The sequence below is a fragment of the Lepisosteus platostomus genome, chromosome 12 (genome assembly GCF_059453375.1).
Source record: "Lepisosteus platostomus isolate fLepPlt1 chromosome 12, fLepPlt1.hap1, whole genome shotgun sequence".
Lineage (NCBI taxonomy): Eukaryota > Metazoa > Chordata > Actinopteri > Semionotiformes > Lepisosteidae > Lepisosteus > Lepisosteus platostomus.
The window spans coordinates 42360831-42388046 of record NC_142622.1 but is presented as its reverse complement, the minus strand read 5'-3'; the positions used below and the strand labels follow the sequence as shown (position 1 = coordinate 42388046).

The following is a 27216-nucleotide window of genomic DNA, read 5'->3' as shown; positions in this document are numbered from 1 at the left end:
CTCTTTCCCGACAAATGAGAGGCGACTCATCCCAGGCTGCCCAGGGTTGGCAAGCATGTGCCTGTGAGAGCTGAGTGGAGGAAGCCCTCGGTTCATATGACCAATTAGAGGAGCTTCACGCTGGGCTGTTCTGTTTGATGCTGGACCCACTGCTAATTGGCGCGTCCGTCTTCGGGGGAGCAAGGTTAAGTTCAAATGCACCACCGTCTTGTTCCTCGAGCTGTCCTGACCCCGGGGATGATGGGAGCTGACAGAGAGCAGATTGGGTGGCACTTATTCTACTGATTGAGGTATTAACATTCAGCAGGGGCAGGTCGTTTACAAGAAGATCCAGCTCCTTTACACAAATCGGAACAAGGAGGCTGGGCTTTTTTTTTTTGTGGTTTGGCTGACAAAAGCCCCTGGAAGACGAGCACCTACACCCTATTGATTAGTTGATCAATAAGGATGAGAACCAAGAGTTGTAAAACCTGAGAGTTGTAACCTTCATGTGGTTACCTACTACTTGGCAATGTTTATAACTGTTTATTTGTTAAATAATCACATTGTTTTCTGCAGGCAGTGTCTGAAATGGAAGCTTTCTTTAAGTGTGGTGTTGCAACAGATAATGCAGTTCAACCCAGGGTTTGCTCTCTCTTACATTACTATCTCGGCTTTCTCCTGAAAGAGGTCTTTCAGCAGCCAACAGTATTTCTTATTTATGTGTTAATCAGCAGGTTCTTTATCTTACCGTGAAGATGGGTTTTATTATATAGTTGTTTAATTGTAAAGAGCTTCTAGGTTCACAATAATAATGTGTTTTAAAATGAAAAAGAATCATAGCATCTCTGTGATGAAGTCCAGGACGTTATGAGTCAGACTCAGTATTGATATGATATGCTGGGATATAAACGTATTTTCACAATATTCAACATTTATGGCTGATTGGCCTGTTGGGTTTTGTTGTTAGTTTTCTGTATTAGTGTCTAGCACATTTAAAGATTAAGAAGATGTACGTCTATTAATTAGTATTGATGAATGAACAATGCATTGTTGTGTGTTCAAGAAGTATTAGAAAACTGGTTTGATCAATATTCAGCCTACTGCAACTTGAATAGAAAGAAGCAGAGATTGACCATATTTATGGTAAGCAAGTTGCCAAAAAGCATTACTCTGGTCTGGCTCATATGCAAAATATGCTGGTTTTCAATGAAAACGTGCTTTGTGTACTTTGCATCTCTCATCAAATGCTGTAACTTTAAACTATAAATACAAATTAAGAATATGAAAATTTGAACGACTTTTAAAATGGCAAAGGTTTAGAATATGCCAAGTGCTTTTTTTCCCCATAGAATTCCAGACGGGGTTTGCTTACCACTTATAAGACCATTCGTGTCTTCAGCCTCTGATATCCAAGACCTTTCTTCTTAAATGCACTTTAAGAACCAGGGCCCAATGAAGGGATTAAGGCTCTTCAGTCATTATATACTTTGTTTTTTGGAATTGTTTGCATCATCACTTTAGGAATGCTAGTCCACTGAGTCTTTAACACTACAATGAGTCCCTCCTGCCTTAAGCTGTCAGACTGAACTGGAGTGACTCTGTAACTGCTCATGGTGTTCTTATTGTAAAGCACCTAGTGATGGCTGACAGGACAGCGATGTAGAGCAGAATGGATTTTATTTATTGTACAGATTTCAAGATCACCCGAACTCCCATTATAGCAGAACTGATTTTACTATACGAATTGGTATAGTTGCCTTTCAGTAGAAATGCATCATGTTTGAATTTTGGAATTAACTATTCTGTACTTAATAAATATATATACTGTATACACTCACTCCAGTAGTTAAAAAACTGTAGAATACATTTTAGAAGGCAGTAGAAGTGGTTTTAAATATTTATATATACATACGGTCTTGGGAGAAGAGCTCCTTCTGTGCTGGATATTTATCAGAAGTGCTTGTGTAGTTCATTTTTAACTGATCGTCTAGTAGGCTCATGTTAAGTATCATATTGCAGCCCAGTGTGGTGTGAAATAGTTAGCATTGTCCTCACAATGAGGGAGGTACAGTCAGGACAATGGTTTCTTGTGTTTTGCAATGTCCTTTTCTTCCCGAAGAAATGTCTCGACACAGAGGAGAGCAACGCCCTCTATCCAGCACAGGAAGTACAGGTCTCCACCTCGGAGGCAGCCGTTTGGTTGTTACAGCAGTGAGAATTTACCTGTCCAACCAAGTAGAAGGAAAAAAATCAGTAGGCCAGATTGCAAACGTCTGAATTCACCCAGCACCCCGAGTTTAGCTCCCACACTCCTTTAATTAATGGCATGGGATCTTTAATGACCCTAATTAGTAGCACCTAGGTTTAATGTCTTATCTAAGGGCATGGTGATTTCAAAAGCGCAACATCCCTCTCATCATACTGGGAAATCAACTTTTTTTTACTGTGAAATTTCCATTCCAGGGAATACAGTGTCAGCTGCTAGTCTACCAGCAACACCACGATTTCCCTTGGATACTGTATCTTGTATACAAAAACTATGTTTCACATTGAAAATATAATTCCAGTTACACTTTATGTAACTAAAAAATTTCATTTTTGTATATAAATATTTTTGGTAATTGTCACTGTAATATTATGCTTTCACGATGACAGTGATATTCTGCACAAGTATAATACAGAGCGTATAATGACATAAATAAAAACCTTTGTAGAGTAAATGCTAGAAACTTAGCTCAAGCTGTAGTTGCACTATTTCGTCAAAGGACAAAATGTCCGTCCTATCCTCTAGCCCCGTATTAACATGAATATTGGACATTCTTTTGATATAACAAGTGTTAATCTTTAAAAGGGAATGTTTGACACTATTTATGAATTATTTAGGTGATCTGTGGTTAAAAAAGCATATTAGTGTAGTTTAACAGCATTCAAGAAGATGAACACAGAATTCCCCCGAGAGAACTCTAGACACAAGTGTGACAGACCTTCTGCTTGGATAGCAGAAAGAACATACAGAAATGACCAAATCCTTTTTGCAATATCACACAGCTTTGTCTCAGGTTTTAACATATTTTGCAGTGATAAAAGCACAGAGTGTGTTTGGGGGAAAAAAAAAGCTTTAAAACAAATAGCAGTGTCTCTGTTGGGTTCACCATGTCTAATATATTTTTAAGTGGATATTTTCCAGTTCACAAATCTGCATTTTTCAGTTTTTATAAATGTATTGAGAACGTACCAAATGTACACTATGTGGCAAAACGCAGTATTTCCTTTTGGTTAGAACATATTAAAAAATGTATATGTATGGTTAAAAAAAAAACATACGCACCAAATACATTGTTTTCACCAAAAAATGATGTTGATGTTGAAGCATTATGGTCCTCTTCTAGGGAAGCAAAAAGAAACAAGACATGAACCTCTATAAATAAAAGGGTAGAGTTTCAAATTAAAGAATGGAATTTAAAAAATGTAAAATACACAATAAGACCTGGTGTTTTGTTACATTTGCCTATTGTGGCTCACCATGTGATAAGAAAAGGTGTTGCATCCAGACTTTCCCTGGCTTAAATTATCCTACTCTGGCAGGTTAAAGGAACCGAACCATTTCAGTCTTTAGAGACTAATTCCACTTTGTGAAATGAGACTAGAAAGACAGCGGAGAAGATTGTGCATACTGTAGGTGCGTCTACTCTCCCCAGCAGAATAAACTTCAGGACAAACCGATTAAAAAGCGAATAGAAAAATGTTTTGAGCAGATCAGAAAGTGTTTCGAGTGTTGAAGTTCCAAAGCTGGGGCACCAAACCTCCATTCTTCCTCTCCTCTGCGCCCCCCCCGCTTGTGAAATCTACTCAGCTTTTCACACTTGCAGTAGACTGGTCGCAGTGGTCCAAGACCTCTGCCCCGCCTGGTGGGACGGCAGTGAAGGACGAGCCCCAGTGCTGTTGAGCAGGGAGGCAGGGTGCTAACAGCTCAAGCCACACTGGCTCATGTGCAAAGAGCTCTGTTAGTGAGGCTGAGCCCCCTGGAGCTCCTCTGGCTACTGGCTGAAAATACACGCCATGGGCTTGTTTCCTGCTCTCTTGTCACCTTGGATAAATTCATCAAGAATTATTATTATTATTAAACATTTTGAAGATCTGTTCAGTTGACCAGCCACAGGTGTTGTTATTCTATGAACTATGAAACAAAACAAACGTATCATCGCATTTAATCTGTACATCTTACTTACATACTGTACATCCAAGGACAGGGATCTGATTTTACAAAAGTACTACATCCCATGATCAAACAAGCCAGCACTTTTAGCCATCACTTTTATTTTTGCTTGTTATCGCATCGCCCTGTGCATAGTTTTCTCTTCCTTCTAAAGTCATCTCGTAGGTTAGAATTAACTCTGTCACAAGAGCCTTTATGAAGTGCCGCAAGCCAAAAGGCTGAAGGTTTGGCAAGGCGAATATCTCTTTTTGCAGATGTTTCTTGTACTGTGCTCTGACGTCTCCGTGGAACCTGTGCTCAGTGGGAGACAGGAGTGAAGGAATGCCCCTATTCCCCTCTCCCACCTCCAAACGCCTGGTATTCTAAACCTCTGTGTGTTTTAGTAGAATGACATAGTATTGTTTCATAAGCTTATGTCAGATGACAGTGTGTGTGTGGAAAAAAGCATTACATCCACTTAAGCTGTGAAGAGTGCTGGTATTAACTGACAAAATTACAGATAACGTCTTCACAAAGTGAAGCTGGTAAGTGAAAATGATGTATTAGAGATGAGACTTGCCTAAGTAGGATCTAGGCTGGATTTGCTCTGTCTTCTTAAGCAGGGATCATCTCTTTCTTTGACGTCTGTTCATTGTGAATGTTCCACTCAAGGCTTGTTTTTCAGTGCTTTGGTTTAAAACGACAGAAAGCCACTAAGCAGAAGTGGAGATAAGGTAGAGACAGTGTGAAGTGAAGGGGTGGAGCTCATGAAGCTGAACTTAAATATCGTCCCTTTTAAATGATTAATTTATTGTCATATCTATTTAAGGATATGGATGTACTGTATATTCATCGAGGGATAGGTTCGTAGATGTTAAAACTAGCTTTATGAAAGTGAGACTCTTGGATAAATTCATGAAGAATTATTATTATTATTAATAATATATATATATATTTCTGCAATTTCCCTCACGGGGTCAATAAAGTATCTATCTATAAACAAAAAAGGGGTTATTTCTTTAAATACTACAACGGCATGTTTTCATTTCGGGGAAAAAAAAGGTCAATCTTATTGTTTAGTTTACAGATACAAGGCAAAGCCTTTCTATAAACTGTAGGTTGAGACATTTAAAAAAAATAGGATCTGCTTCTGAATTATTCAGAAGCTTGAACAGGCTTTTATTCAGCCTTGATCATGAGGGTCTTTCTTTGTTAGTCCAAAAATAGATGGGAGTCATAAAAACATAGTGAAAAAAACCTTAACAGTCATGAGATTTTGCATGGGTGCCATTACTATTTTAGGAAGATCAATCTCCCTTCTATTTTAGTAGACAAGACCAGGTGGTTGGGACCAAAGCATGTTCCAGACAATCTCTACTTTAAGGCAGGAACCACATAGTGAATAAAATTTAACATTTCTGATGAAATATATGAAAATGTAGCTGTACTGCTCTTACTCTTTGTTTTATTTCTTTGTTGAATGATGCCCTCGATACTTAGTGTCAAACGATTTCAGTTTTGTCTTTACTCAAAGGGTCCTAGGGTTGCGACACTTCAGAGGGGTTGATCGTTTTCTTTTTAACTTATATCCTGGCTTGGGCCTTGCGCCTTGCACTGAATTCTGAGCCTTCGCTCGCTATTGCCAGACTTGTTGCCCTCAAATTTTGGATTGCGAGCCCAAGTGCACCTTCAGATGTAACGGCATAAGAGCTCAGAACAGTGAGACGGACAATGGCCAACACACTGGTGTGTCAGCTGGTGCAGCCGCCCCATAATTCTCAAAGCCTGGGTTTGATTCTAGCCTGTTGAACTGTCTGTGTGGAGTCTGCATGCTCTGCCGCTGTCTGCTTTCTCCCCTCAGCAAGTAGCGCGTTTTTTTTTTTCCCCCTGACAAATTAAAGTGAAGCTCAGAGCTGCCAGACAGGAGTGGGTGTGAGGCAGGGAGAGACAGGGCGTGAGGGGAGAGTCTAATTGTCAGCAGTCTCGCTTTGACAATTTCCCTGATGAAGTGCAAAAGAACGATCACTCCGCGAGATTAAGGCTGGTGGAAGCCGAGCAGCTAGACTTACACGTTATGCGATTAAAAAGAGGGAGAGCAAGCCTAGAAACAGAGGAGGGCTTCCTCGTGCTTCCAGCCAAGCAGAAAATCTCCGTGAAATTAGTTACCATAATGACAGCCATCAGGAGCTTTCATCCACCTCCACAGGGAGCCTCAACAGATCTCCTACTCTCGTTTATTATTGAGGCGAGTTGGCAGGTAACACTGCGCTTGTCAGCAATCCCAAGTCTGTCCAACACAGGCTGCTCTGGTGAGTTAAGTGTTAAGCAGTTTTGTTGCATTATCACCTCATTGTAGGCGTGAAGAAAACATCGCCAAGCGAAAACAGGTCTAAATACCTAAGTGGGGCTTCGCCCTCTTCGCTCTTGAGTCGAGTCTGAGTGTGACGTTTCAGGGAAGACCAGCATCTCTGAGCGAAAGTCTTAAATCGGGCACAAAAATCCTTTCATTTTCATACACAGAAAGAAAATGCATCAGAGTAGCTGGCAAAGTTTTAAAGTGCTCAAAGCTTTTTTTTTGTCATTTCCGGCATTTACATTTTTTTATTGAGCTGGACAACAGTTAATAGTAAGAATTTATTATTCAGTGTCTTACCTGCAGTTTAGAAAATTGATATTTTATTGATTTGAACATTTGCTGATGTTGTTAGTACTTTATAATCAGGGCTCTTACGTCATATGGCAGATAGCTTGAAAATAACAAAGCATCTACACTGAGAAAGGTGTGTAGTATCAGATTCAGGATCACTGTGGAAATGCTGGGGTACTTATTTACTGTACTTATTGTTTTTTGGGAATTCAAATATATATTTTCTTTTCTAGGTTGTCATAAGGGTGTAAAAAAAATACTAATTTAAAAGAGTCCAGGTTTTCAAAAATGCGAATGACTGTCTCATCCTAGAATGGTGCACAAGATTGAGTGTTACTTTTTGAATATGAGTTGATTTCTGTTCATCCACTTGAACACACACTGACTAAATTACACAGGTGGCTGGACTGTACAACACGTTCGGCATGAAAACATTACAAAGGATATAATATTGAAATCAAGAATCAAAAGAAAAACTGAGATCTTAACTACTGTATATCGGGGGTTAGGAATAACAGATATTCATGATATCAGACATTCAATAATGAACCAAATCGTATGTTCTCATTAGCACGACAATTGCTAATTATCCTCAATGGGACCATCCACAAAAATGTCAATTAAAAATCAATGCACTTGTGCGGAAGTAAAGGTGAAGGGTCAGTGCTCAGTCAGCTGGAAGATCTAATAGAGAGCTCAGTCTGGGGCAGGAGCATCTGAACTGCAGCAGGCTTTCAAAACAATCGAGATAAGCATCAAAGACACCGATATCTATCGAACGAGAGCTGGGTTCACCATCAAGCCCACAATGGCTGTTGGATACATTGAGCCCCATTAACCAGGTGTTTAGGCTTGGAGAAAAGGCATTACGCCTCGTCCGTTTAAGTTCATTTTCCTGTCGTAGGTCAAGCAGGAAATGCGTTAAAACGGCCTGTTCCGTTTTTTTTTATTTCTACAGCCTCAGTGCGGAAACAGAGGTCGACAACTATCAAACGCCGCCTCACGCGGCAGACTTCGCTGTCCTGAAATGGCGAGGAGAGAGGTCTCTGGGACGGGGGGCGCTGCCAGACCACCTTCACCTCAAAGAGAGAGCCGGTGCTGCAGACAACAAGGCCATCGCATCAGGGTGAGGACTGGCAGGAGTCTGTTGCTTGGCCAGAGAGGTAGGTGGCTGGTTGGGTACAAGTTCCCTTGGGAGCAAAATGGCCACCTCAAGCTCTAGGGTTTATTTTGCTCCCTGGCTATAAGTTTCTCACCAAAAAGCCCCACTTTAGAGCATGCAAACAAAGGCAAGCTTTGTCTCCCAACAGCATGCTTCAGCACCGCTGAGCTGAGCGTCTGAAGTTTGAGGTTTTCCCAGCTGTCTGGGTGTCTTCTTGTCCGCGCCCTTCGTGATTTCACTGACTCTCTTTCCGTTTAGACTGCGCGCCACGTTACCAAACAAAATCATCCCATCGAAAGCAGCTTCTGGAAGCGATTCTCACAACTATGTAAAAGAACATCTGTGGTACACCGTAATGCTTTTCCAAAGGGCTCAGCAGCTTCATTTTCATTTTTGCCCTTCTCTAAGCTCTCTGATTCAAATTGTGGCATCTGCTTTGTAAAGCACTCCAAACCCATACTGAACACCCATACATTTCAACCTTGTTAAGGCTCCGCGCGGCTGCTGGTTGTCCCCACAAGCCTAAATGTCTCTCGAGCTGGGCTTTTGTTAGAAAGGGGTAGAACTGGTGTACTATAGGGAACCTGTCTATTAAGATAAGCTCCCTTTCTTGGTTTTGCACCTTGAATATGTCCCTAATGTCCTTTCAGGGCAGGGCAGGGTGGAGAAACATTGCTTTAGGTAGAGGCGTCAGTCTGGCTGACCCCGACTGTCTGGAAATTAATCCTAGCTGTTCACCTTAACACTCCCTGCTCTTTCTTTTAACACTGCCGATCAGTGAGTGCTGCCATCAGATATCAGTACTGTACATCACCGAGTGAGCGCAGCCAGGGAAATCCAGAGCTGCCTGGAGAGTCATGTCAATTCCATTGGCACAGGTTCACCCGTGTGATGAACTCAGCCTTGTCCCGGTTGGCTATAGGGAGACGCCAGAGGAAACACTGACCTGAGATGTACAGTGACCTCTATGGGGAAAAAAGCACCTTCGTCTTTGTGTTTGTAAGCTTTGGCTCTACAATTCGCCAAAACAAAAAAAAACCTGCCCTTTCAAATGGTCATTTAATAATAAATAACCTCTATACATTAATAGTTCAGGTTGGGGGCCTGCGTCAGCATGCGTAGGCTGCAAAGGAACGAGTAATAGGTTTATTCCATGCTGAAAAAAAGAAGAAAGAAAACACAACGTTTCAGCCGTGGAGCCTTCTTCAGGTGTCACACCTATACATTAAGGTGACCAGTTAAATATCCCATTACGCTCATTTATTCAGGAATGAGATTAAGGATGGAAAAAGCAATGCAAGAAATCATATTTCACAGCCTTTAAAATCTGAATAGATGTAAAGTGTGAGCGCTTGTGAAGTGTGTGGGTGAAATTGCAGAAAAGCCCTGAATCGCGCCGAAATCAGATCTCCCCAGATGCTTTCTTTCGTTTCTGGGAATGGTACCTGTTTTGTTATGAAGGATGATCTTGCCACCCATTTTAAAGAGAACCATGAAAGAGCGATATGCGTAACATTTAGCGCTCGTCCGCTAAATCGAAGCGACTTACACACACAAAGTGTTGCAAGGGGTACACCACTCGTGTTAGTCTGCAATAGGAAAACATTTACTCACACGCGGCGGGGACTTTAAAATGGTATACTCCCCGCCTTACAGCCTGGATCTTGCACTGTAGGACTGTCAGCTGTTCATCAGTTTGGCCCAGTGAAGGAAGCTCTCCAAGGCTGGAACTTTAGCGATGACGAGGTCAGAGTGAAGGCGCAGGGCTGAGTCGGGAATCGTCCAGCCTCATTTTATTATGAGGGGGTCCGTAAGCGTGTGAAGACATAGAAGGAAAAAGGACTGTACGGGAAAAAAAAAAACAATCTTCTCCACCAGTTGCTGGCTTTGCCTGATTTGAAGGTACACAGTGAAGCATTTTCTCAACTTTCAATACTCAAACAGTCGACCTCCATTCCCTTTACTCGGATATCAGCCACATTGTTGACAATCTATGTCCAACACTGTCTGTAGACAGTCTTAAGAAGATACCAGTGGAATAAGATAACAGTTCTGTTTGGATGGGATGAGCAGAGGAGAATTCTGGCTGTCTTCTGATTAGAGAGTAGGAGAAAAACCAGTTTCATAGCACAGGATCCAAATAGACAGGTCATAATAGTGACAGATAGATAACACTCCCTTCTTGTAGGGAATCCACAGTGGAATTAAAATATTCTGTTTTGCAGTTTCTACCCTGGATCATCACTATATGTAACTGTTCATTTTTTCCTTCTATGTGTTTAAAGCAAATACTCCAGAAACAGCTTTTTAAATCATCTAAAATACAGTAATCTTGTATCATTAGTCTTCCACCCTTTTCAGACCCTTATTTGTGAATGAGAAGATAATCTATTTAGACTACAGACCACTCTAGCTTTTTTATTGTGTATGCCTCATTTATGTGTGCTTATCATGTTTTCAGTCTTTTTGCACTTAGTGTTTCAATTGTATGATTAACCCAGGACACAGTTTGTCCAAAACCTAGGATGATATCTTGTTAAAAGCTCCAGTCCTGAAGCTCATTTCAGCACACTGGGGGTTGAGCCAGTGGAGCCACGAATGTCTTATACTGCTGAGAATTCGAAAGACGAAGTGCGCTGGATAAGCTAACCAACATGGAGAGTAGCGCTCCCTCCGCCGCTGAGAAAACAGCTGGTTCACACACAGGCAGGGCTTATCAGCTGATGACGCGTCCCTGTCCCGGCCTGCAGACGAGTGGTTTCCTCCTGAGCTGAGGGGCTAGTCAGCCGTGGAGCCAGGCAGGGTTGATAAGCAGTGGGGAAGAGTTTCTAGGAGCCTGGCCTATCAGATACTCTGAGTGGCTGCGGGACATATTCCACCGCGACTAGCTCCTGATAGTCAGGATGCAGAGCAGGGGGGATAAGGAAAAAGGGGGCCTGAGAAATAAACAGGGCTAATGGGAGCTTTATTTCGGGAGTCTCTGGGGAAGACCTGTGGCAGACAGGGTACATCAGGCCATTCATTCGCGGCGTTTTACCAAATCAGCGCTTTTGTGGAAAAAAACAAACAAACTGAAATTGCGGCCTAAAGGAAGATGAAACTTGTAGATATGAGACGGGGGATACATGCGATCAGTTAAAAAATAGACAGGACTACAAAAGATGTAACAAAGTGAGACTTTAATATGATCTGAGAGACACGTAGACGTGCAAAGACGTTCTGGGTGAGGATGGCCAAGACAACTCTAAAGAAAATCAGAGCTATCATGTTGCTCCATGCTGCTGCTCCTTAACCTATCACACACCCCTACCAGCTAGATCCTGAGAGGGCTGACTCTCTGTGTACGAGGAGCGGATGGTAGCGGACCCTTCCCTGTCTGCCGCTGTGTCCTTTCAGTGTGGTGAACCCACCAACCTCTGGGCCTACTTTGTTCAATCCTTTTAACTGAAGTAGAAGTAACAGTATCTGGTGAATGAATTTAATTCTGAGATAGATTTCAGCACCAGCTGCTTTAATAGGACGATAACCTTTTAATAATTATTGCTTTCTGGCACTGAGTTTAAGACCGTGCAGCTGCTCTCGATCAGAACCCATGCGGTAGCAGCTGTGAAGTCTTAAAGGGATAATATCTGATGAGCGGCGCATATTACCTTGCCTGGAGCCCCATTCGTTTGTATGACTTCCACTGCATCATGCACCACAGAAATAGACGTCACCTTATTATATATACCCGTATCTATTGAATATATTCAAATTTATATTTTTTCTTTCGTATCATAAAGCTCAATTGGCTGTATTTTATTTGACACCACCAGGGGACAGAAAAGGAAACCAGAGATTTAAAGACACAAACCCTGACCCCAGGTGATTCAGTTGGAAGGCTTCTTGCTACAGAATGCTTCATCAAAGTGTTGAAGCATTTATATAACCAGAAGGAGGACCCTTACTTTAAAGACTTGTATTATGAAAGCATTTGCTTTGTCGTGCCTTTGATGCAGGTTATTTCATAAATCTGCCCCGTGGGCAGGATTCATGACGCTCAGCGCTTAATTTCAATCTTGAAAAACTGTGGGACCGGCAAGTGTGTGTGGATTAGTTCTTCTTATTAAATCTTGTCGAGGAATTCTCTGCTAAAGTTCAGATGAAATGTTTCTTTTGTAAAACATAAAGCAATAACGGCTAAAGTAAATTGTGAGCACAGCAGCATATATTCACTCAACTTTTGCAAATGTTTAAGAGCAACACCAAAACAATATTAAATGTTTTTTTCAGGTACAGAATTTATTTTTTTCCCTTAGCTGTTACATCTGTCTTCCATTTGAAGAAGGTGAGAGAGGTGTGAGAAACTTGTCTGTACATCGTCTGGCCTTCCCCAAGGTTTGTGGATTTGAACCACACAGAGGAAACTCATTCAGAGGACAAGGTGTATTTGTAAATCAGGGCAACTCATTACAGAGTTTATCTTGCTTGGTCTTCAGACATCTGGCTTTATCAATCTGTGAGTAGCTGCAGTGTCAAAACTTTGACTGGGTTATCAAAGACAGGCATGAGAAAGACATTAAGGACAACATGAACTGGTGAGTGTTTCAGGAGGACCTGTGTGGGGGGCCTCTTCATCATCAGGTATAACTGCATTAATTAGCGTTTTTGACATTAGCTGTGGAAGTCAATTTAAAAAATATTTTCATTCGGTTTGTGTGAGAGAAACAGTATATGTTCCACAAAGCTCACACGATTTCCAAATTGCTCCTGGCTTGTGACGCAGTAAAACAAGTCTGGTAACCACATTGGAAATTTACCCATGCTCAGTAACCCGTGCTCAAGACGAAAAGGGTTCAATCATAGGGTGTTGCTGGCATGAGAAACTGTGACTCTATGGCCAGCAGACCCAGACAGACGGAGTAAAAGTTGCTTTCAGAGACAATAAGGGATGGAGCCTGCAGTCGGCTATCTGTAACTGATTGTGGGTGACTGCTAAGCAGGATGAGGCCGCAGACTCTTCTCCTGATAGCTCCGGAGATCACCTACAAAGTGTCTGTAGCCTGAAACGGCCCTGGGGGACACACATATTCCAGGCCTGAGAGAGAATTCCCACACCATCATGTCATTGGCAACCCCTACACTGAGCATACCGTATTCTGTCAGCTTCACTCCTGTCACTTAGGCTGGTTGCTGGTACGTAATGACAGCCGTGCTTCACCCAGGTGGGTGCTGCCGTTCTGTGGCTCATGAAGTCCTCTCTGATGTGTAAAGTGCTTTGGGATCCTTTGGGATGAAAAGCGCTTTATAAATGATATAAATAATTCATTTCTTTTGACCGAGCTTCATGCCTGTTGCTTGTCTCAGCTATTCGAAAACCGACTTTTTTTTGGTAGGCACGCACACCTCTTGTGTTTGTATTAATGGCACACCTTAAAAAAACAAAATCTTCCAGTGTTTACTCTTTGTTGGTCGCCGATGCAAAGCTTTCAAGCCTTAATTTTCATTTCCCACTCTCTAACGAAAATAAGACTTCTGATTCAAAAGCGATAACAACCATTTAGTATCAGGAATAAAGCACAACCTAGAATTATACATTCGAGTTGACCTACATTGAAATGAGGAAGTAAACGTTTGAAAACTCCCAGTAAGATATAATTTTCATAGAAGCCTCTGTACATTCTGGTAACTACTGTAGCTTTCTTAGAGGTGGGAGTGTCAGTTAAGCACCTGTACAGAGTTTTATCATTCAACCAAGCTTGCAAATTTTATCTTAAATTTAATTTAATGAAATATTTAGGAAACAATTCTGATCCAATATCCAAGTCCCTTTTAGATCTGACAAAATAACTTGACACACCCATTGTGTAAAATATTCATCATTCAGAGAATCTCATTGGTAGCTGTTATCTGGTCATCTAGCAACGGCATACAGAAAAAAATAGCCCTTTTTCAAACATTAGATCAACTTTTGCAGTAATGTTGACCTGTGAAGGTGTATCATACTGTGTCAGTGTGAGACAATGTGACAATGTTTCTATAAGGACATATTGTAATTTATCTGTTCAGAGAATACCTTTCTGTGTCATGTAATTAGCTTCTGCATGAATGTGAAATACTTTTCTTGCTTATGTAAAAGGTCATGTTGGGTATGACACACTGTATCAGCATGACACAATCCTTAGAGAAATCTTAACAGTACTGTACTCCTCCACAAGCACTTAGCTAAATGCTGGTAGGCTAGTTGGTGTAACAATGACCTATATTCACAAACGGTTGTCCACAGTTTTGGTTAGCACATTTTTTTTTCTGATGGCTATAAGCATTCACATAATTTGTAAAACAAAAGAAGGATAACTCTCACCCAGAAATGAACTGCATCCTCTTTTGAGTTTCATCTTTCATTTGGATTTGATTCTTGTGAATAAACATGTTGCTACTAGTGACAATTTGTGAATACCAGCCAGGATTACAAATCTTGACAGATGTGGTTACCTTTAAGCGCTCCATGGTCATTACAGTACTATAGTTCTTCTTGAAAGGAACGTTAACTGTATTTCAAAGAGCAATCTTTCCAAATCTTTCCTTGGCTGTATCCATACAGTGAGCAAAACAGCATATTTTAGTACACTTAATTGTTTTGGGAGAACGTAGATTTATTTATCTCTACTTTTTTTCTGTGTATTTCACTTTTTTTTTAGCAAAATATAGCATTCTCATTCAAATATTTTTAAAAGGTGTTCACTAGCAACTAATTGCACGAATGTGTTATATGTTTTTACGTGACAAATGGTACGTTTTTGCAACAGCTTGTAACCTTTCGCTGCAATCGAGCTTGCGCGTTTCTTTGAAACGAGCTACATGTAGTTCAGGTCAGAACCTAATTCTTGCCACTTGCAGCTCTTTTCTTTGAAAATTGAGAACTGGTTCTGGTCTGATTTTGTTTTGTGCTCTCGTCTCGGAGACGATTCCTGCCCTCCGCTCAATAGCCGGCCTCTCTGCCGCAGAGCAGTGTTGTAATCGCAGCCGGAGACACTGAACAGAGTTCCCCGCTGCAGTTGCCTCGCGGTGATAGTGAAGCTCAGTGAGAGCCAAGACCCCAAGAGAGTCTGGAGCCTCCAGCCGGGAGTGAGAGAAGACTGCTGATAGAGAGGGGGACAGAGGCTGTTTGACCAGGCCAAGGAGGAAGGCGGGGGGAGGGGGGGCAGACTGGAGCCAAGCAGGGAAGAGGAATGGGACCACAGCAACAGGCCCAACCAGAGATTTGCAGAGAGTGGAGAGCTTCCTAGATAAAGCAGGCCAGAGAAGGAGTAGGACGCTGATAGGAGAGCATCCTCACTGCATGTTTCCAGCCAACAGCATTTGGCCATGTGAGCTCTGTGCTCTCCTGCTCTGGAAGTGTCGGTCCATTTGCATTGAACATCCACTTGTGCAACGTGTTTTGCATGGGCTTAAACCTTTTTTTTTTTCTGTTCACAATTTTATAAGGTTAGAAGGCTTCCTAATTGTTTTTCTAAATCAACAGGACATTAAAAAACCAGGTCCTACAATATGCATCAAGGAGTATGTTGAAAACATGACACTTTAGGAATTTAGAATGAGAAAATGAGAAAGTAAGGGTGTCGTTCTGTTAATGCATTCGATACTTATTCTCAACGTACAGCCCTTTACAAAAAAAGAGCCAAGGCAGTAAACCATGTGTCTGTAAATTAATAAAACACACATCAAGTCTCAATACCAATCTGAGTGCCCAGCAATCCATCTATACTGTGCACAAAGCATTTAACATTCAACTGCACGTCTATTATGATGAAGTGAGAAATCTCACAACTTAGGGTGTGTGAATGCAAAATCGATGCAAAACTAAACAAATATTTTCTTGAGAGAAGAGGCATCATTTTTGACGATGTTTCTGACCAGATCTAATGAAAACTCCCTAAATTTCTTGGTTTCCAGGACATATGCTGCAAGAGCATGAAAGCTCCCATCTGATGAACTATTTAATTAATAGTTGTTTTCATTTGCAATCAATGCTTCTTTGTGAGATAACTTCATATGAAATCACTTTTCAGTTGACTTCCAAATGGATAATTATATTATACAAGTCCAGGAGGTTTCTATCAGCAGTTTGGAACAGTTTGAACTCACTTTGCAAAAAAAACAAAAGAGTGGCCTGTCCATGATCCAGAGCATGAATAGATAACGTTGTTTTTTTGGGGGAAGTCAATAGGAAGTTGACAATATATTGGCCATCGAAGCTGATAAACAAGGTCATTATATCCCATAAGATGTTCTTAGCTCATAAATTTGTAGCTGTAGGTTAATTCCCAGCTGAAATCCCGGGTGCCTCATTCTGCGATACAGAATTAAACTCTCTCAAGTTCTTTTGAACTTATGTATTTTAATTTTATTTTATTGTGTTCGCAAAATCCAATGAATGGGGAAAACTCCACTGAGACAGTACAGTGATGTATTCACTTAAGAATTTCAAAGTTCTCATACTTTTGCTTTACGTGTATAGTACAAAAATATTTTCTTCCCTTTTCACGGTTATATCATTATACTTTGTGTATGAGTATGAAATTTAATAAAGTCATTACTAATTGTCTGAGTGCTAGGCTGACCTACTGATCCTCCGTGGAAGCAGTTAGCACTCAAAGAAACTGATGATGGCTCTTTGACAGCCGGGTAAAGACAGTTTAATGTAGATTCGGAAAATCCATTTGTAGAGTACTGTTTTCGTTCTGTAAGTTAATCAGCAAAAAATATGATGAATATTGTTGGACATTATAAAGATCAGCTTGGCTTTAAATAAAAGATGAAGAATGTGAGGCACTGCATTTATAATACAACTAGGAGTTGCGTTACATTTTAAGATAGCTGTTGTGTTGTACATGTCAGAGGAAGTCAAATACAATTTGCTCAGAAATACTGTCATTAGTTCTTTTGCCTCAGCAGATTTCTGTTGCTTTCTGCATTGTGTTGTTCAAGGCTGAGAGGGGAGAGTAACAAGTGGTTTTTCATTTTCTGAATGTGTCTTAATTTGTAGATGAATTACCTCCACAGAGGGGGGCTCTGTGGTGGGAATTGGTGCCTTTTTAAAGAAGATTGATGATGCTCCACCCCTGATTAGTCTCCTGTTTCTTATGGTGTTTCGTCAGACTGTCACCTCAGATTATCAGTCTGGCGACAACTACAGTCCTTTCTCTAGAGCTGATAGCTGGGGCTGCTGAATTATCTGCATGGACTACAGGGAAGCAGGCAGAGACAGACCAAACGAGACTTTGAATTGTTAGCGTCTTGTTATTGCAGCCTTTCTTGATAAATATCTTCACATTGGGTGAGGGCGTCATCGAGGTCCTGTAGGCGAAGCCCCGTAAGAGAAATATCTTGCTGAAGGAATGTTATTTTGTCGCATGACGCTGTTAATAAAAAATTATGCATCTGTGTCTTGAGAGGGAAGTTGTGGTGAATTTGCAGATTGGAGTAGCTTAGTATTGCTCACCATTGAAATGTAATACTAGAGAGCAGAGCAGAGACTTCAGAGATATTTTTGAATTTTCACATTTAATGTTTGGAATTAAAAAGGTTTTGTTGCTATTATAGTAATTTGTTAGATATACAGTAGTTTATCAACTAAGAAAATATTTGGACCATAAGGTGGGTTTATTTTCAAATTAAATTACAATTTCAGCTATCTGCGGTGTACCTTTGATAAATTGTCTTTATTATCTTGGCTAAAGAGATTCTGTTTTCCGATCTCTAATATTAAAATGAGCCACATAGTTTAGAAAATTATTTTCCTACCCGTTGTCTAAATATTAATGATCACATTGAATGAGTGCTGATTTAAGATTTTGTCAGAACCTTTTAGTCCAGGAGTAAATTTAGCAAAAATTCCTTTATGACTTCAGAATAACTTATCAAACTGGACTTCTCTGCAATGGGGAAAGTGTTGTTGCTACCATCAATGTGCCTCTCAAAGGTCATGGTTTCTGTATGAGCAGACAGCTGTGTCCATCTTATCTTCAAACAAAATTGTTTTTGTGGTACACTCATTTTCCAGATGGAACACTTGAAAATATTTTCTACAATATCTCAAAGATGACAACATAATGCAGCTGACAGTTTGTAAAGCACAGACATTTTTCAACAGCGATATCAGCTGCCTTTTTTTAGCATTTCACATACACTTTTGAAGTTTCGTCGCAGAAAAGGAGTACAGAGAAAATTTAAAAAGTCGGTTGCCTCGATCCTTTCCCCTGTGATACTCCACGTTCTCAAACTTAGCTGACAACACTTAGGATATCCATGCTGTGCCCTAAAAAGCAAATGTTCAAGACTACTGTGTTTGAAAGTGTGGTGGGTTAATCCTTTTCCAATTCTGTCATTTATCTGCCCACATTGGGTAGGGTGTTGAGAAGGAAAAGGTTTCACTGTCCTCTGGTGCCTTGTGGCTCTTCAACACCCACAGCTCCTGCCTCATGTCAAAGAAAAGCAAATAGTTTTATTAAATGGCTGTCAGGCTGAATGAGGCTGCACAGAGAAGAAATACAGGGAGAAATTGGATTAGAGACAGAGTCAATGTAACACTACACAATTTTACAGATTTATGTATTACACTTGGCAAATAAGCTGGAAGATGCCAGTGGCCTTTCTTTTTTCCTGTCTTTCTCCCTGTGTCATTTCCTTCTAGTGACACTTAGTGAGATTCTAATTTATAATAATAGAAGGACTCTGCAAATACATTAATTTAGGAGTTTTTGCATAAAAGATGCCATTCAGAAAATGTAATTCGGTAGCATTTAGAAAGAGCCCTTAGAGTCAGCAAAACCCATTTCCAGTCTTAACTGGGATAGTAACAATAATTATTTCTCATGAAAAATGAACATGATTGAGCCTATCAACCTGTCTTGCTTTGACCTCCGTTTCTGAAGCCTGCATATTGAAAGTCAGAATGAAAACCAAACACCTTTCAAGGAAGCAATTTCGCACGGGGAAAAAAAGCAAACTGAATCAAAACAATACAAGCAAAATCAACCACTGGGAATGTACCGAAGAAGAAAGGGACTGTGGGTTAAGGAACGCTCGAGACTGAGTCGACCAAGAAAAACTGTTTGATGGCAAAAAAATGATTAGAGCTCACAGGTGAAACCTTAAAAACGACTGTTAATGAAATTACCAACAGAGAGGCTGCAGAGCTGGTGGCACCAAAATCTGCAGTCCACACAAGATTGAAACAACTGAGTCGTAAAAATTGTACCACAAAGTGTAAGCCTCTCGTCGGCTATAAGAACCGAAAAAAACCAGGCTAGCATGTGCTCAGACACGAGAGGATGAGTGAGGAAGGTTTTGGAACGCAGATTTACAGACAGAAGAAACCAAGATAAACCTTTACCAATGTGATGGAAAGGTCAAAGTGAGGAGAAAGCAGGGACTTACAGAAGCTCCCAACAGCACCACCTCATCATTGAAAAATGATGGAAGTAGTGTCATGACCTGGGCACGTATGACCACCCCTGGAACTGTCTCACTTGTCTTTATTGATGATGCATCTTTCTTGATGATGTAACCAATGATGGCAGCAGGAGATATAATTCGCAGACACATTTTTGTCGGCTTATGTAGGAAAAAATGTTCTCATACCTATCGCGAAGCACTTTATCATGCAGAGTGACAAAGACGCAATCAATGCAAAAAAAATAAGGAGTTCATCGGGAAGAGAAGAAAATCTTAAACTGGCCCAGTCTCCAGATGCATGCGTTTTACATGCTGAAGAAAAACTGAAATCAGAACACCCCAAAGATAGGAAAATGCCTGCAGGAAAAAAACTTGGCAAATCATCTAAAAGGGTTACACAAAGAGTTTACTTATGATTAATCTTATTTGCATGATCACAAATACTGTGCAAACTGCTTGACTTACTTACAAGTTAGTTACTTTGCTGTTCCAAAACTTGGGCGGTTGTTTTTTGTGTCATATCTCCCCAGTGAAACCACTTTCACATGTTGTTTAAAACGAATTCTGCTGTATTGAAACATAAAAAATTAATGGCTGCCTAAATGTTTATGAGTGATACAATGTCTGCATATATTAAAGATAAACTTAGTTTCAAAATTCAAGGTTTACTACTTTTTTCTTACATTTCACTTTTTAAGGTCTGACACATAAGATATTGGACACTTTTAAGATGAAGCAGTGTAAGTAAAAATCACCCTTACTTTCTTCCAGTTTTTCTCAACAGTTCTTCTGCTATCTTTCATTATATTACAGCTTATTTTTTTTGGCCATGTAATGTTACTAGGTTTATATCTATCACCTCATACAAACATTGTGGCTTTAATCGCATCCAATTTCCAAAATAAAATAACCTTGCAGCATTTTAGTATAGGGAAATGGTTAGTAGTGAAAACATTTTACTGTGTTTCTGAGTTTATTTGGGGTATGTAAACAGTCACTTTAACAAAGAATGCAGCCTACCAGGACTTGCAGTCAGTCCTCTTGGGAATAATGCATCACTCATGGTCCTGCCAGAAATCACCAGGGATCAAACATTTGGATGAATTGCAGGCTAAATGTTTAGGAGGTGCGCCCACTAACCGATTAATTGACAACAGGCAATTATTAGGCTGTCTGATTGGCTAATCAGGCTGTCTGCAGCAGAACTGATAAATGGGACCAAGTATCTCCTGCCTGTCTGCCTCTTAGGGGGGCTCTGAACTCTGCCAAAGACATGCAGGCCATAGAAAGAGCAGACAGAAGGATATGAAAAACCACCTCATCTTGTTGGTGACATTTAATGCCACCAAGAAAGCCATTCATGATTCAGGACCAATTTAAAAGCCATTGACCTTGTTCATCATCTAGAAAAAGCAAAAGCCTCACTACGTGCTCCGTGTCATTCCTGATTTCAAACTTTCAGTCCTTGAGGAAACTAGAAAAAAGACAAGTTACATAAGCTGGCTGTTCGCTTCAAGAAGAAGGAAATCAAAGGATTATAAGGAACAAGGATCTGAATGTGTGAAATACACGTCTTTTTTAATTAACATAGTGTTTTACCATTTTACAAAGTACAACTTCCCATTTCTGCTGGATTTTTATGAAGTTACTCCTTTCAAAGCAGCAATGATTTGGAATATTGTTATGCTTATGGCAAACTATGTGTTGAAGTTTTAGTTTTTTTTTAATATGCCTGATAGAAGGATAGAGTAAGTCTCATTCTGAACTGAGTTGCCAATTACTCTATTAGATTAATCATGCTAATTGATGCATGTGGGTCTGAAAAGATTTTAATTTAATGGTGAGTCACTGTGTTGGTTTGATAAAGCAGAACTTTATTGTTTGGATTAATCGTTGATCTAAGGTTGCTGGAGCAGTGTTACTTGACACAACGTCCCAGTCTTTTAAAGTCTTGAAAATGTTTAGTCTGCCAGAGGTTTTATTAACACAGTTCATACACAATTGATTCACCGACCTTTGTTTTTTTAAGCTGAGCCCGTCTTTGCAAGAATTAAAAAAAAATAAAAGAAAAGGAATATTAAAGTGTTTTTCTGCTAATTTAATGGGTTATCAATGGGGGTAGTATCCTTGTGTGGTTTAATGTTTTGAAGTGAACCTCAGGAGGTGCAGTAATAGACTGTACTTGCCTTTACCAAAATGGTTATCCTCATAGCAGTTTTTAAATGGGATGTCTTTTTCTACCGGGTTTCCTCTCCAATTACAGTCTATGGGAACCCTACTCCTCTACTCCATCTCTATGGGCTGTAGACCTGCATCACCTTCAACACTGTTCTACTCAGACACCACTGCTAAGACAAAACCATCGTCCTGATATCAAGCACGGACCTCCGCCGCTCGCTGCTCGTACACGGAGAGTTCGAGAGTTCGCATCTTGTTAGCTAGTGACCCCCTGTAGGCACAAAGAAAAAACAATCCTAGGAGACACCTACGGATTTAGGGAGATGTTTAATCTTTCCTGTCTGTACATGCACTTGCGCAACTCTTTTGTAAGGGGGGAACAAAAACTCTCAATTTAACACTTCATAGCACTGAAGAAGGCAAACAAGCACAACACGAAAAAATGGCAATTGTCCACTGAGAAAAGAGACAATAAACAAAGAGATTTCCGTCTTTCATGTGCACCTTTACTAAGGTTCTTTTGGTTCTTCTCACCTGATAACCCCGGGGTCTACTTGATGTGGTTTGTGAACATATTTTGCCCAAATGGCTTTAAAGCTGAAGATGTCTGCGGTAAGGCTTTCGGTTAATAGACCCGTGTGTGTTTTGATCAATTAAAAAGCCCTATAATTGATGAAGTCTACTCTTGGACTGTACAAACAAATAACGCAAGAGAAAAAACAAACGAGATTGTGGCAGAGCTTGAAAGGGGGGTCGCAGGGAGATAATATGACCCTGAAAGAAAACATTACTGCAGTTTCAAAACTAACATTTCTTTCCTGGAGGTGCTATGAGAAACCTAAGAACAGCGAATCAAACTGTCAATGAACTTGTCTGTTTAAAATGTGGTGTCCCTACAGTAACTTGAACATGCTGATTTGATTGAGTTTCTTTTATATTACTCTCCTAACGATGGTCTGAAATCCCTGCTATAAAATAAGGGTCTTCAGTGCCAGCCATCAGTATCAATCTGCTGTCATGGGGGTGGTCACAGAGATTTTCAATCAAACAGGAAGAAAATGTGAGCCAAAAGTTGTGTCACGCCTTGATGTAACTTCTACCGGAGAGCAAATATCTCCACATACAACTCGTGGCCCATGAATGGAAGCAAAATGCAAAATGCACACATACTAGAAAAGAGCAGTTTACAAAAATTGCTGGATATTATAACTATCTCTGTAAACAGGATATAACTCAATGCATTAAGCTGACTAGGTTCTGAAAAGACTACATTTCCTTCACCTTTCTTAAAGTGTAAATGGGAACAGATACAGTATGCATGCTACCTCCAGGCAAATCTTTTTGAGAGTTAGCATCCTACAATCTGATTCACATGCAACAGGGGCTGAGCTGTGGAACTGAGAAAATGAACTGATGTGTGCAATTTTGGATTTTGGTAGTGTCACAACTACCAGTAGACTGTGTGGTCTTCTCTAATGATCACTTTTGTCAGGATCTATCTTATTCTTTCGTAATTATGTTGCCGTAAAAACATTTCTGGTGGGATGTTACCTTTCTAATGGCCCTGGTTGTTGAACACTTGTATGTCGCAGGCTCATCAATGACGCACAGAAAGATCTCCAATCCAGATAGCACCCAATCACCTGCACCTCTGAAGGTAAACAACCCACAGTCAGATGATTCATCTGGGTTTAATTGACCTTAACTCAATTTACAGTGCAACTGGTAAGAAGGTCAAACTGTGGTGAAAACAGATATTTGCCCACTGAATATTAAACATCCAGATCCTAACTGAGGGAGAAAAACAGATTCTCTTTGTTTCCTTTAAAAGCCCATGAGCATGATTGAATCATTAATTTTCATCAACAGACGTAAAAAAGGTTTTATCGTGCTTTCCCACTGCAGTATAATATTTGTATAATATAGATTTACTATAGAGATGCCAGCCATACAGACTGAATACTGGATAAATTCAAGGATAAATTCAGAAAGGATAACTACTAGTTGCTTTGCAAACTTATCACGGTGTTCAATCATTTTAAATATTACTTATAGCAATATGTAAATGACCAATTGTTTTAAAAATTGACTTTTTATTTACATTTTACTACATTCACAATAGATAAATTATGCCCACAGTCTTCCCTGAGCACAGAAAAGGTGACTGCTAAACTCGAAAGGTTTCAAAAGTATGTTCGTTTGTGAATTAATATTCCAGCGTTACTTGACAGTGATTCAGTAGCACTGTACCATGCTGTCCAGTACTGCACAGCAGTCCAGTGATTGGACAAATCCTTTAGGATGTCAAACCACTTTCCTCAAAAAAAGGACAAACATCATGCCAAGTTAATCTCCAGGGTCGCATGGAGCAGCAGCAAGTGAGATCCGAAGTTATTCCTGTGAGAACATGCTGCAAGAGAGCACACATGGCCATAAACCACACTATAATGTGGCTATAGATAGACATTCACTGGGGTAAACAACTGCCAGCTCTGTACTTTTCCAGAGATAAGGAATTTGAAATAATCTGCCCTGGCTCTGCTAAAGAGAAATGAACGTCTCTCTCTGCTGGAATCCGAACATGAAGGGCTCCTGCCATTGCTTAAAGTGGCCGTGATTAGAGGCCTAAATCTTCTGCGATCCCATCCTTCGCTGCTTTATGATAATTTAAAGGGTGTTTTTAAACGACACAGCTATTCCTGCCAGCGGCAGATAAGATATGTTCCAAATTATCCCCTTTGAGGACAGGTCGGGCATACATTTGGTCTTTTTACCAGGATTTGTGTTCATCTGTGTTTGTTTTACACCGACAAAAGGATGTATCCCCCTTAATGAGTAGTAATTGGGTTAAAATACAACACAGGCCAGCCTGAGCACAAAACACATTCGCAGATCCTGTCCAGCTCTGCAAAGCACTTAAGATCTCCCTTTTCAGAAACCTGGTTAAGTGAATCAGAATAATATTAAGGGAAAGCAGGAAAAGAGCTGGAGATTCATAGAGCAATCTTGTAGCAAACTCTAAACCTGTGCAGCTTTGAATGATAAATATGACAAATGATGGCACATAAATACAATTTACATTACACATGCACTGTGTTTTTTAACGAGACGTTTCCTTCGTATATGTAATAGTGTACATTTAAAGTATGCCGGGATTTTAGTGCCCCACCCTTTTCACTCGTGAAAGGGACTTTTTTATTGGTCCACATGTCAAATGAGCTCAGATGAAACAAACAAATGTCTTTAGAGATCAGCAGTCCCATACATTCCACGCTGCTAGAGTGTTCAGCTCCTTGCAGTGTTCCGATAAGAGACAGGGATTAGCAGTGGCTCCTGGCTTGAGTTTCCCAAGGGTCCTTTAAATGGAGTTCATGGTTGCTCGTCTGATAGGTTAAGCTCGTTCAGACATATTCACTGCAGAAGCTGCTCTCCGTGGAAGTCTTTGCTGGCCATTGAAGTGTGAACAGGCATGCTGAAAAGAGAAGATGATAAAAACAGCACAAGAAAGATCATCCCATCGAAACAACAGAGTTTCCTTATCAAGGCTGCTGAGATTGTGTTGTAAAAATGTACGCGTAGATCATTTAAAAACTTGAAATGGCACATTATGTCAGGGGACCAGAAATGAATGGCAGATTAATGTTAAAACCTGGAAATGTATGAAAATTTTTATTATATTATGGATAATACATTTGTTTCCTTTTGTTCAAATGAGCATCAACAGCATTTGTTGTCATGACTGTGAGAACTCGATCATTAACTCAACAAGCAAAGGGTCTTTGCAACCTTTTGTTACCGAATGATGTTTGGCATAAAATGTCTGGACAAAGGGCTGAACTGTGCTGAACCGATAGCATAGGTCAAACAGAGAGACGCCAACTTAAGTTCATTGAACACTGCCTCAGAAGAGATGTAATAGAGCCAATTAACATCTATGAGCGTTATCAACCAACCCATGGAAACCTGAGAGGAGAAAGACATAAAAATCCTTCACAGTCAATACGTCAAGCAACTCATTAACAAAGAGACAGCACCAACAATTCAAAACATAATCAAAGCTACCGCGAACAGATTTGTTGGAAAGAAAACTGTTGCTGTCTGCAAACATTATATGCACAGTGAAATGATGATGATATTCAATTTTAAACCTGTTTGCACAATAAAAGTCTGAATAATTCCCTAAATCTTAAAATGTGAACATCTTTCTGTAAATCACAAAATAAGGCAATCATACAAATAATGCATGTTTTAAGTATGATTTTTTATTTAATCACATTTAAATAAAAAATGTGTTGTGCACATTTAGCCAATTCAATTGAGAATAAATTATCATGTACAGTGGCGCTAATTCAGTCTCTATTTTAACAGCAGGGCGACTACTGCAGAAATCTAGAGTGAAGCATCCCATTTAAGGCTACAACAACTTCCCAGCTGAGATCAATTTATTTTCATAAATACATTATTTATCAGGTATTTCAAGGTTTGTTTTCTGTTATTTTAAGTGACTAATTTAGAAGTCTGTATATGTTTCTCATACTGTTACCTTGAAATGTCCTAGGGTGTTTCATGTTTAATTCTAGTCTTCCCTTGCAAACTATCCCAGCAAAGACATTTTTTTGTTAAGACTGATTGCAAACAAGAGGTCAAAAGGAAACAGGCCTGTTGATCTTTGGCAACTTAAAGTTTAATCCCCACTAGATTATCCAGCAAATCCTGCACTTGAAAAAAAAGGAAACTTAAAACAGTCTTACAAACAGTCAAGGCCTCGGTGATATAATTATCTAACAGAAAACAGTCCAGCATTTCAGTGTCTTAATGAAATGACAAAGAAAATGCAAACTGAGATCAAGTCAATTAACAGATACCTGTAAGTCAGGATAAATCTAAGACTTTTTTTCTAGCACAGTTATGCAAGTTCTTTAAACTTTTTTCCTTATTAGAAAGATACAGTAGATCTCCTGCATTAGAATTCTGAAGTCTGAAACATGCCTGTTTCTTTAAACAAGCGCCGAGCAAAATCTATAGAAAGAATGGACAGGAGCTGAAGTAATATAACACTGGAACCCACAGGTCATTCCTTTAAATTGCTAACTTTGGCAATGTGCTAAAAACAGAAACATTTGCACCTTCTTTAAATGTGTTCTCACAGTATGCAGGGTGAGAGAGTGCTGTATTTGTATTTAATAGTTTTTGTTGTACTTTACATGTATGCAATAGCTTTATAACGAGCATCTGGAAGTCACTGGCTTGTTGTGACCAGTGGTTTCAGTTTAATGCCATTCCGTGGATCATATGCTCAATTGAATTTTTGCAAAGAATTTATGATTTGTCTCTTCTAATGAAAAATCTCTTGGCAGTTAGCATAAAAACAACACATACTTTGCATTTACTGCTCATAGCGTTTTTCATCAACCCAAAGTGATCTCTAAGCACTTTAGGAGGCTGGAAGCGATTTGTTACCTGCTTCTGATAACAGCGATTTCTGTACACTGAGCAACACTGCAGTGCCATTCATCTGTAAGCACAGCCAAAGGCTGGAACATCACATCCCTAAAAGAGCTACAGCCACTGATTCACACCATTTTAGGTGTGGTTTGCTGGGGTGGGTGGTGC

At 40.0% G+C, this 27216-nt stretch overlaps 2 long non-coding RNA genes across 2 annotated transcripts in view; one reads left to right on the top strand and one right to left on the bottom strand.

Moving 5' to 3' along the window:
- Positions 1 to 1674: 1674 nt before the first annotated feature.
- On the bottom strand, positions 1675 to 9989 carry LOC148651562 (uncharacterized). The gene is made up of 3 exons (XR_015925769.1): positions 9601 to 9989; positions 3311 to 3367; positions 1675 to 2205 (listed from the first exon to the last, which is right to left on the bottom strand). It is a non-coding gene; the product is annotated as an uncharacterized LOC148651562 (long non-coding RNA).
- LOC148651561 (uncharacterized) overlaps positions 7846 to 27216 on the top strand; it is a 57705-nt gene continuing 38334 nt past the window's right edge. The window contains exon 1 of the long non-coding RNA XR_015925768.1: positions 7846 to 7987. This is a non-coding gene — a long non-coding RNA (uncharacterized LOC148651561). The remainder of the gene's footprint in view (positions 7988 to 27216) is intronic.